The sequence below is a fragment of the Parasteatoda tepidariorum genome, chromosome 8, assembly GCF_982258835.1.
Source record: "Parasteatoda tepidariorum strain Cologne lab strain chromosome 8, Ptep-v5.0, whole genome shotgun sequence".
Lineage (NCBI taxonomy): Eukaryota > Metazoa > Arthropoda > Arachnida > Araneae > Theridiidae > Parasteatoda > Parasteatoda tepidariorum.
The window spans coordinates 70,777,045-70,789,827 of record NC_141762.1 but is presented as its reverse complement, the minus strand read 5'-3'; the positions used below and the strand labels follow the sequence as shown (position 1 = coordinate 70,789,827).

Below are 12,783 nucleotides of genomic sequence, written 5' to 3'. Positions count from 1 at the left end.
GATAAATTATAAAATGTTGATTTATAAAATTTTAGAGAATGGATTCTTTTGCGTTAATTTTTTACCATAAATATACCATTCAAAATTTATTTAATCCCGAAATAGCTTAACTAAAGAAAGTACTTAAGCAACTAAGTTATAAATTGTTGATATAAATTTACTTATCATTTATTTATAATTACATTTTCTGTCTCCATTTGATTATAGATAGTATTTTACTAATTAGTTTGTCTCTATAAATTAGTTTATGTGCTTTTCAGATAAATATAAACAGCAACAGTACTTTTTTATATTTCAGTATCAATATAATTAAAAATAGACATGCAATATTTAATTGACATTTTAATATCTATTCAAGTTCATGATTTGTATAAATTAATTTGAATGGCATTTATATTTGGATTTGTCAGTGTTTAATAGTTACTTGAAAATATTTTTAGTATAATTATTACTCTAAAGATAGAGCAGAAATATTAATATTGACTTATTATAGTTCATTTATTATTGTTTGCAATTATCGTTAATTTCCGAATGATAAATATTATTTAGTTTTACTTGCATATTAATGAACCAATCATATCCACATTTTTAAGTATGTTAGGTACTTAATATTAAGCATTATTTATTTGAATTGATATCTTGAAGTATTTTGCAATGACTTCTTAAGAGAAAACTATTCATTTATTATGGAAATCTTCCCAGCACTAATTTAATCAGTTGATTAAATTTGATATAAAGTTAGTTCAGAGAGTTTTTTAGAGTGAGCATGATTTTCCAAGCAAACCATATAAAATTGCACTGAAATCTTCGGGAATCCGGGAGGGTCAGTGAGCAGAGTTCAAGCCCATTAGTTTAATTTTATTCACGATCCGTAGAAATACTAACTATACAAACCATGAGCTATTTACTTATCTTTATATTTATAGTTAATTAAACACTTTACTTATACTTTTCTGACAAGTATATAGTAAAAGAACAATAAGATTATAAATAAAATAATTGTAACAAAAAATAACTATAATCACAAATATTTTTGACAGTTTCTAATTTTTGATTATAATTAAATATAAAAAAATAACTCTCACACATTTAATAATTGCCTTAAAAAACGAATTTTTTTCTAAAAAAATTTTACAGTAAGACAATTCACAAATACAATTTTAATACTTTTTTTAGAGGAAAAATTAACACATTTGATTTACCTTAAAATAAGTATCAAATTAATAAATTGTATTTAACAATACTCTAATTTTCAAAATGCACCTTAACACAATCTAAACTGCTGTTTGTAGAAAATGCAACACCATGAAGGAATCATCAGAATCAAATGAAATTCGCAGCAAATGTCAATTATAGGATATTATGCAAATTAACAAAGTTTCAGAGCCATCGCGCGTGCGTGGCGCGCGCAGCGCCCTCTGAATTGATGCTGAAAGCGTATAAATAAAGTGCTGTAGCGGGACGTTGAAAATAGTCTATGATTATTTGTTAGTGGCAAACGTTTAGTGAGACCTGAGTATGCCTCCACGACGGAAGAATAAGAAATTCAAGCAACTTACGGAGTTTGAACGAGGGAGGATAATCGGCCTTCGAGAAGGAGGATTTTCCTATCGCGCAATAGCAGCTCGTATGCAGCGGAACAGTTCCACAGTGATGCGAGTTTGGAAGCAGTGGACCGACGAGCACCGAACAACTCGAAAAACAGGCACTGGACGACAGAAGGTGACGTCAGAGCGCGATGATCGACACCTGCTCCGCATGGCGGTGAATGATCGCACAGCTTCCTCCAGGCAGCTGGCAGCACATTGGTCTACTGCTACAGGTGTACAATTGTCGGCTTCGTCAATTCGTCGTCGTCTGCTGCGCCGTGGATTGCGTGCAAGGGTGCCATTATACAGGATTCCCCTCACGGCGGATCATCGACGGCTGCGTCGGCAGTGGGCTATTGAGCACAGAGACTGGCGAGCTGATTGGCACCAAGTTGTCTTTTCAGATGAATCACGCTTCAATTTGTGGACCCATGATGGCCGTGTTCGTGTTAGACGTTATGCCGGTCAACGCTGCCTTCCTGAGTGTATTATTGAACGACATAGTGGTCGAACACCCGGAGTTATGGTCTGGGGTGCGATTTCGTATCATGGACGATCCAATTTGATACGAATTGAGGGTAATCTCAATAGCAACAGATACGTCCGTGAAGTGCTACAGCCCGAAGTCGTTCCTTTCCTTCAAGGCATCCCTGGAGCTATCTTTCAGCAGGATAATGCACGCCCACATGTTGCGCGGACTGTTAGAGACTTCTGTTCAGCACAACGCATGCAACTTCTTCCTTGGCCTGCTTATTCGCCGGATATGTCGCCTATTGAGCACGTGTGGGATATGGTTGGTCGGCGTCTCACTCGTGATCCGCGTCCTGCAGTTTCCAAAGACGAACTTTGGTTGCGCATACAAGCGATATGGAATTCTCTTCCTCAAGCAGATATTCAACATCTGTTTGACTCCATGCCACGTCGTATAGCAGCACTTATTGCAGCGCGTGGTGGCTGCACCAAATACTGATTTCGGACGCTTAATTTGTTTCTTTTGTTTTGAAAATTTCATCATTTATTTGTATCAGTACAAGTCGTTTCTGCATTAAATTTCATTTGATTCTGATGATTCTTTCATGGTGTTGCATTTTCTACAAACAGCAGTTTATATTATCAATATTTATTCAAGTATACAATTTTATTAGCATTTATAGTATCAATTTTTTAAGCATAAAACTTATTCTATTTCTTATTGATAGCTAGACAAAAACATTTGTAATCTCTTAAGTAATCAACAGATCTTTTATATTTAAAATTAGATTTTTCTATAAATTCCAAATGCACTAAAATTCTAACTTCATGTATCAAATTTATTTATATAATGCGTGTTTATATCAACTTCATTAATATTTGAATCAAATTTATTTATCTTTGTTTATGTTTGCCTAATTTATGTATGCAGCTTTTCTTATAAGTCTTCTTACTATTATTTTAAAATTTATAATAATTTGACGATTACTCATATTCATTAAAAATGTCCTATTCGTATGTATAGGTCAACTTTATGTCATCAATTTATTGGTACATCAATTTTTATTGATACAATCAATTCATTGATACAATCTTATTATAAAAACTCATAAAAAATATCCATTAAAGATAATTCATTATATTGTTCATCTGTTTATATTATATTATTTCGATAATGTGCTAAAGCAATTGTATTTCAAGTACCTAAACATTAATGTTTTGTTCCTTAATAACTTTAAACTGTTACTAAATTATTTTATAGGCTTTCATTAACATTTGAAGTTATTTTAATTATAGTTATTTTAGGTTTTCCTTAATATCCAAAGCACTTTTAATTCTTGTTTTCATCATATATAATACTTTTAATCAATCTCCTTATACATACAATATGTATTAATAATCTTGTATTATCAGAACAAAACTGTCAAAGACCAAATCTTTGGGTTGATTAGGTTGTCAAGGGCTTAGGTTGTCATATACTTTATGAAACATCCTGAGACACGTATAGCTATTTAATTACCTTATTTAAAAGATGTAACATTAGTAAAAAAACAAACACATAATCTTTTAATCAGCCATATTGTATCGATTAAGATTTATAAAGCCTACATCATTAGGCTATTTAAATATATTTATACAGTCGAAAACGTATCATACTTATATCCATGATGTTATGTGTTGTCAAAAAAGTTTTGTTTAAAAGTTTAATGTCAGAGAAAGGTCAGAAAAAAAAGTTTCGCTGTAACATACAAAAAGATAAAAATCTATGATCAAACAAAAATTAAAATAAGGAAATGTCATTTACCATAAGTTGCCGGACGTGAACGGGCACGCGCCGTGACCGGACACAGTATTATTCTCACGCTTTAACTCCTTCCTGGGTAAAGATTCTATGCGTGTTTGCTGTTTCCATGCCGCAGGGCAATCTGCCCTGGTGTTGGGGAAGATCTAGGACCCGGTCTTATTGATCCCCACCTTACACTAGGGCGGTGCAGGTACTCCGTTTTTGGGACAGAAATGGCCGTGCGCAATTCACCCCCACCCTTCAAACATTTTATCCTTTTTTTTTGGTTTTATAATTTTGTTTAAGAAATTTCTCTTAATTAAAGAATAATAATGTTTGCAAAACTTGTATGATTCAATGAAATTATTTTAAGAAGATATTTCAAAATGACAGAGTTATCGTAAATAGTGTTTTCAAACTAAGGATTTAAATGTACTGTTTAATTCCTATTTTATAAATATAAAGTGTAATTTTTTTTCTCCATTAGCTTAATTCTTCTCAAGGACTATATATAAAATATGTAAACATATTTTCGATAAACTAACTGTAATGGTCGAACTAAAAAATAATAATAATAATAATAACAATGGAAATAAAAAGAAAATTAGGCTATATTTTCGGAAATTCTTCATTGATTAATGCTCATATTAGTTTACTTAAACATACTCGTGCATTTAATACTTTTAAATGAAAACCTTCAAAATAATAAAAGATGAAAAATATAAAAAAACTAGTGGGCTGCGCCCCCTGCTCGCTAACGCTCGCCAACCCCCGAAAATTGTTGCTCAGTCTTATATGGTTTGCTTCGCAAACCAAGATCTCTTCGCTCACTATTGACTTAGGTACATTGAAAATGCACAAAATTCTAAGAATTCAAAACAATCATTCAAATCCATAAAAAAACTTTTTTTTAAAAAAAAATTACATCTTTTTAGTAAATACTAAGTCATTAAAATAAATTTGAACTCAAATAAATGACATGTAATTCGTTAAACCTATTAGAAATGTGCTATAGTATAATTCGTGATATAAATCAAAAATCGTCAAATAAATTCGTAATATATAAATTCGTGAAAAAAAGCGCTTTCGACAAAATACTGAAATAGAGATCTATCGACAAAGACTACTCACTTCTGCCTAGCTTAATAGTATGAGATTGCCGCAGCTGATGCTCTCTGGTTATTTCACTTTCCGTTTTTTAAAACGCTATATGTTGAGCCACCTCAGCTAGATTTGTCATGAGGCATTTTTAGCGGCAATCATTGGTCGATTCGCCGTGTAAGAGAAATAGTAACGTAAACAAAACAAAGCAAACGCTGCCACCGGCGGAAAAGAAATACAGCTAAAATTTGGGAGCTACGTAGGAGAATTATACATATTATTAATCGAATACACACAGGATGTTCTGTAATGGTCACCCTTCTTGCGTAGATTTAGAACCCTTAAAAAATGAAAACAAAAAAAAAGTGTGCTCATTGGGAATTGCAAATTATTCCTATGCAAGGGAAAAAGGGCAAAAAACTATAGAAATCTCACAAATGTAATGAACAACAAGACAGGATTGATTAGAGGGGAAAAAAAGAGAAGAATTAAAAGACAAGAATTAGAAATACCTTCAAGTATATCCAACAAGTACATCTTTTCTCTTCCTATACATTTTACATAAATATTATAGGTATTACTCTGTTTCGGGAGCTGCAAAAATTCGTCAGCTCTAATTGACGCTTGAGATGCCTATGTATTTCATTGGTGAAATATTACAGGTATTTATTAAAGGTAGTGTTGTGATACGTTTCTTTACGGCCCGGTGAAACAAAATAGTACTGAAATGTCCGTAAATCAATTGTTTTACAGGGTGTATACAGTTAATATTTTAAGGACTGCTTTTTAAAAATAGTACAAAGCTATGATAAATTACATTAGAATCCAATGAGAGATAAAAAGTGAGCTCGGATTGCGAAGTGAAACTACGATGGTAGTCCTGGGGGTTGGTGAACTCAGCGAGTTTATTTTAAAATATTTCATTTTTAACCTAAAGAAATTTTTGAAATTGCTTTTACTGTGGTATTTTACATTAGTAATATTCAAATGACAAATTTTAAAAAAAAGTTATATTGCAGAGATGCTGACTTTTGAATTTTCGTAATTTAAACAAATTATTTCTTTAAACTTTCAATTTAAATCATCTGAATTTAAGTGTGTTCTAAATTAGAGTGATTTGATTTTTATTATCAATATTTACAGGTAAATAACCAACGATAATCTCGTATGATTATAAAAAAACAGCCACTTTGACATCCGGTAAATGCTCTCTTTTATGTAATAAATTTATCTCGGATTATTTGTTAATTTTTAATTAATTTGTACAAAATTTATTTTAAGAGGCATTTTTCTGATAACGGTATTCTTGATAAGTGAAGAGCTATCTGAAATTAAATGAGTGAATGTAAATAAATGATTTTAAACTATGCTTAAAAAAAAGAGCAACAAATAAAACAAAAACGGAATATTTAATTTTATTAAGCTCATTTACAAATGGGAATGAAACAAATCTTGAAGCTGGTGTATTTGAAATAATAATTATAAATGTTTTTGATTGAAGAAATTATAACTATTAGCATTGTTCTTTTTAATTAAAACTAATCTCTAGAGTATTATGTTTCAAAGACATATTTTTTAACGATATTTTTTTCATTACATTTTAAACAACTTTTTAATTATAGCATTTTAAGTGACAATAGAAAAAGAATATGAATGAGATTAGATTTCAAAAAATCATAATTGTTTAGTTGTTACTTCAACAAAAAAAATGTTTGCTTATTTTTTTAGCTTATTAAAATAAGCAATGTATTGTTATGCAATTAATTGCTTTATTCTTTTTGTTTTTAAAAGTAATGCCAGTTGTTTATTTTTAATTAAAATACTTTTTCGAAAAAAAAACTGTGTTTTCAACAAGAAAAGTACCGAGTTGATTTCATTTTTAAGTTATAAAATTTTTTCTTTTCATCAAGAACATAGCTATTTCAAACTAAAGAAAAATATAAAAGTAATGACTTTTTATTAATCTTTTAATAATTAAAAACTAACTGAATACTCATTCTTCGTATAGGGTGATTGAAAAAAGAAAATAATCAATAGAACGGAGCAGCACTACGAAATCATACGCAAAACTAACGGGGCTAACATAATAAATATACCAACATAATTAATAAAACTAAAATAATTTCAGACATTTTCATCTTAATTATCTCTTGTCCTTCCCTGTGGATTTACGTTATTAAACTAACCAAAACAAGTTTTTTCTCAGTTCGTTTCTTCAGAATAGAGGTTAACTGTATTCAGCATCACTTGGCAAGATGATACTTTTCTGTACATAATGATTTTCTTTTAATTTCAGTTACCATCGAATTTAAAATGCTTTCTTTTACAGAAACAGGTTTTAAAAGAATTACTGTAAGCAAAATAGACACGTGATTTCAGATAACTTTAGGAATATTAATTGGGTGACGTAATCCTCTCATGCTCCCACGTTAACGTTGTTCCTTAAATTTTTCTGATATACACTGGTGGACAAAATTAAGAGATGGAAATCATTTTCGCACATTCATTTGCACATGCAAGATACCTTCACACCGCTCCATGTGTTTGACAATGGTTCCGTAAATGCCCAGAGGTACAGGCAGGAGGTCCTAGAGTCCTATGTGCGTCTTTTCAGGGGCGCTGTTGGCCCTGAGTTCATTTTTATGGGTGAGAATGCGCGACCACATGGGGATCTCATGGTTGATGAGTATCTGGAAAGCGAGGATATTCCACGAATGGATTGGCCAGTCAAATCCCCTGACCTGAATTCTACTGAACTTGCCTGGGATGCTCTTGAGAGAGCTATTGCGATGCGCCAACCTCCCCCCTGAACCATTATGAAGTTAAAAATTGCTCTGGTGGAAAAATGGGAGGGTCTTCCACAAGTCCTCCTTAACTCCCTTATTAACAGCATGCATACTCGTTGTGCATGCTGTCTGTCTGTCAGGGGTGACCATACACCATACTAGAGGCAACACACACTGTACAAGCCTCACTTTTATTGTCATCTTTTATCCTTAAGTTCAGACTACATTGGATTTATTGGCAATAGGTCTTGCCAGTGAATGGCACTTTCATTTTTGTTTTGCATACTTTATTATCATGGAATAAGCTATATCCATACCAAATTTCATTTATTTATATTCAGTATTCATTGAGATATTTGGGAAAATGTCTTCCATCTCTTAATTTTGTCCACCAGTGTAGCTAAAATTAAATTAATAGTGAACTCCTTTTTCATCAAATAGATAGCAAATATCACTGACGCTTACTTTAAAATATTAGAAAAAAATAGAATTGTCTACAGTTAAGTTTAAAACATTGTCTAACATGCCGGTCAAACGATTCGCAGTAGAATGTTCTAATGTCGATAGGTGTCTTCCTCGTGCTTCGAACTGTCGGTATGCCAAATTGCATCGTTCTCGGTCATATGGTTTAAGAATCTATAAAGGACAGACATACAAACTTTCATTTTTATATTTTTAGATTATATCAAAATATCTTGTTTAGTGTTGCCTCAATATTTTTATAAAATGCAAGTAGTTATAGAAAATATACATCACATTTTTCAAATGGCTTATTTTTTTTAATATGAACTGCGCAATAATAATTTGTCAGTGATTAATATAGATGCGAGTTGAAATTTTTATAGACTACTTAAAAAACAATATTATTGCGTTAATTAAGTCGCAGTACGAAGTTTTTTAAAATGTAACTTTGAGTGTTATTGAACCCTAAAAATAAGGAAAACTACTGTTTGCAAATTTTTGAAGCTTCTGATTTTTACCAATTTAGTTTATTACCAAATTTGATTAATTTCAAAATAGTTGAAAAAATTTTGAATACTGAAGTATACAATTTTTTACATCATTTTAAAGAATGTTTTTTTAGATGGAAAAATACAAAAGTTGAGCAAACGTAATCCAACTATTCCCAAGAATTCGAATTTAAAAAATGCGCCCTTTTCAAAATTCGATTTCACAGAAACCTTTCGAATTTATTACCTAACTTTTCCCTCAAATTTTGCGTTTTACCATTTAAAATTGCATTTTTTGAAGTGATGTAAAAAAATCGTATGCTTTTCAATTCAAAAGTTTTTTCGGCTATCATTAAATAAAGCAATTAAAAAATAAATATGTTCTAGAAGCTATATTTTGCATGAAATTATCGTTGGATAAACGAATTTTATAATTGCTTGCAAAAAGTTTTCAATTCGCTTAAAAAATTCTCGAGATATGGTGAAATACGCAAAAGGCAAAACTAACATTAAAGGTTCCAAACTTTGGACCGTTTTTCTGATCAAACTATTGGGACCATATTTCCCAGTTTGCGTTGAAAAATCCGAATACGTTGGGAAAAAAAGGTAATGCTTATTCAGAGAAAGTATATTTTTGTATCCGATTTCATACCGGAAATATCGTCTGCACTAATTAGTTAGCCTAAATGAGGTAACCCTCTTGAATATTTAAGATTGAGTCCCAGAAGTTGAAAATCTGACTGTTAGATCAAAAGTTATTCAGGAAATCCGTATTGTATTTTTATTCTGCGCACTGTACAGCATATTTTAAGCGTTTCAATTTTCTGATAAAATCGGTGAAAACTTCTAAGCATCCCATGTAATATTATTTCTACGATACCTTGTTAACAAAAGTTGCTGCTTTTTTTTTCAAAGAAAGGAATCCGCATAAAAATTTATTAAAATCTTTAAAAAACGATGAAAAATTCAAATTTTAATATCCCTGTAAAAATTTAGAATTTTCTCTCTCAAAAAATAAAGCGAAGCAGAAATAAATGTTTTTAACATTCTCGAACTAAATTATTTCTGAGTTGGCTATTTTCCAAAAGGACGAGAATTTTTACCGCCTATTCTCCTTTTGAACAGCGCTTCATTTTTGAAATAATAATATGGAAAGAACTAGAAAAGTCCATTTTTGTCACTAAACTGCATTACATATTCAGCAAGCAAATATCATGAAATCCAAACATGTGGTGAACAAAGGAAATATTCAGAAATATATTCAGAAATTACTACGAGTTATACTTGCAAAATTTTGTTCTTGGTTTTAGGAGTTTCCTAAACCGAGTTTTTTTAATGGATTTAATGAATAGTCCAAATAATTATTTTTTTGCATTTTTATCTACTTGATGTTATGTTATCTGCTAAGTAAAGTCGCTCATTTAAAACAGCAAAACCCTTCATTTTTTTATTCACTTGTGTTGAAATTGATAATAATCAAAACATCATCTTTTCAGTATTTTGCTAAGAGCAATTCACTTACAAATACGCCAAGAGTACAGATAACCAAAGAGAACGGATACAGAGTACAGATACCAAATACATGAAAAGAGTACAGATAATACCACATAAAAAGACATACTCTATACTACTCTACTATAATGAAGAAGCGTCATCACTGTCGAAATACTTACAAAGAGAAGGAAATACAGAAATTCGGAAGGCAATAAACAAGCTACTGGATGGAAAAAATTGAAACTAACTTAAACAATATCATCAGGAAGATAAGAACTTCGCAAATAGGTAAAATGTTAATACCAGGTTTTGCAGGAAGTTGAAATAAATGTAAGAAAGTTTATAAGCATCACTAAAAAAGAAGTACCATTAATTTTATTAAATGAAGTATTAAAATTTTTAAGACATGAAATGATTCTCGGAAGTAAGGAACAGTAAATCTTGATTTCCGATTTCTGAGCGGAGCAGAGTTGAATTCCTTTAGTAAAAAAAAAAAAAACTCAAATTATGATTAGAACAGCTTTGTATGAAATTGGAAGATCGTTTGAATTCTTCAATTTGAACATATCCTTCATGTACTATTAGTGATTGCTTAGATTATTTTTAATTTGATTAACATATGCAAAATCACACTTGCAGCAAATAACTGAGTAAATAACCAGCTATTAATGTCAGCAAAAGAGTTTTAAAGGGTTGTGAAATTTAGTTTGCTAACAGGAAAAAAATCTATTTTTAATTCAGTTTTGTTTAAATTATTAGCAGCTTAGAAGGCTGGTTTCGAGATAGTAAGGAAAATTATTTAAATCGTTATAGGGTAAACCAACCAGTGACGGAACACGACCTAGTGAAGGAACATTTCATGTATATTGATTAAAAATAAGATTTTGAAAGTTTTTCGGTAGCTTATTGAGTTGATTGGTAGCAATAGCTTACTGCCAATTAATAGGAAGTCATCTAACAATGTATTGAATTACCTGGTCACATAGTGTTCTCAGGAAAAATTATTAAATTTGTTATTATCTGTGCAACACCTTGTTTCTTTGATAAAATTATAAGGTGAGTGCTTGCATTTATCTGTTTAAAGTAGAATTAATTGCATGTAGTAGTTTTATTTTTCTCACTGTGGAGAAGAGAATTCAAAATATAGTTATTGAAGTTGCGTTTTATTTATTTTAAGCATCATAGCATAAGCAAGTACGGAAATAAGGGGGTGTTTATTTACTGGATTACCAAACGATGAAAAACCAGTGAAGGAACAAGCGTTCCTTTACTGTTTTTTTTTCTAAGATCATAAAAATAAAAGATAAACTTAAATTTTCTTGTACCTTTAGTGATGTTCCGCATCAAAAGTATATCAAAAATACAAAAAACAACTTCTAACCAGTGAGGGAACAGGCATGTTCCTTTACTGGGTATAGATTTCCCAGTGAATGAACAGTATGTGTTAATATGTTGACACTTTAATTTTCAATTTACGATTACAAAAAAAAAGTTAACATTTTCCAAGTATTTGTATGTTGTAATTTCAAGAATAGGCTTGTTTTTAAATATTTGTATGGCATATAAATTCATAAAGAGCATTAAGAAATAACCAAAATTAAGTGTTCCTTTACTGGGTGTTCATTCACTGGTAAGAGCTGTTCCTTCACTTGGTCTTCTTATACTACTTGCTATGTGAACCTCCAAAACTTTAAAACAATATTATGTAAGTTCTCTAAAAAATTTTACATAATTTGTAATTAGTAACAAACATGTTGACACTGTCATTAACGTCATATGTTGTCACTGTCAACTAAAATTACGAATTTTAAAATTATTATGATTCTTTAAAAGGCAAGCGAAGCTTAAGTGCTTCTTCACTGGTTAGTTTACCCTAGTTTAAATTAGAAAGTATTTTCATTTACTTTTTTGGCACAATGTTGCAACGTAATATCGATAGCTTGATCCATTATGGAATTTTTATCTGCAGCAAAGTTAGTACAGTGTTAAATTTTACTATGTTTCCTTTGAAGTTGAACTACCGTATCGTGTAATAAAAATAAGGTCTAATAGTATGACCCATTTTGACCCCGTATTAAGAGGCCTTTATTCTCCCGACAAAACTCAACTGACGACAAGGTGGAAACGGGGAGGGAAAATTCTAAATATGTTTGCAATCCTCCTTGTTTAATTTTTGCAAATAAACTAATGATGGATATTTACTCGATTTGGTAGTATCTTTTGATACATGTAAAATACAAGGAAGTCCCCCAGTCACAATTTACGATGTAAAACATGTGCTACTTTAGATTTTCTATGAAATTTTTATTACAAAAGTATGCCAATATAACTCTGCAATCAATAGTTTTGATAAGTAGTTACAGTTAGTTTTCAAATTTTTTATAAGTATTTTTATTTTCATGCAATTAAAATCAAAAGAATTTTACAGAGCTATCCTAATAGGTTTTCATCAGTTTAAACCTACAATAAAAACTCATTTAAAAAAAATTAAAACCGAGAAACGTGCAGCTTTAAATTACTTTTTCAAAGCCATAAATCACATTATTTTATTGCATTTAAGTTTTGAAGAAAAATTCACGGAAGTTCTAAAATTGATCAAACACTATTTA

The 12,783-nt window shown here is 30.7% G+C and overlaps 1 protein-coding gene across 1 annotated transcript in view; it reads right to left on the bottom strand.

Moving 5' to 3' along the window:
- The window catches only part of LOC147806289 (uncharacterized), a 50,594-nt gene extending 46,603 nt beyond the window's left edge, over positions 1–3,991 (bottom strand). Inside the window, exon 1 of the mRNA XM_087169107.1 lies at positions 3,865–3,991. The gene's annotated coding sequence lies outside the window, so the exon portion shown is untranslated. The remainder of the gene's footprint in view (positions 1–3,864) is intronic.
- Positions 3,992–12,783: the final 8,792 nt, after the last annotated feature.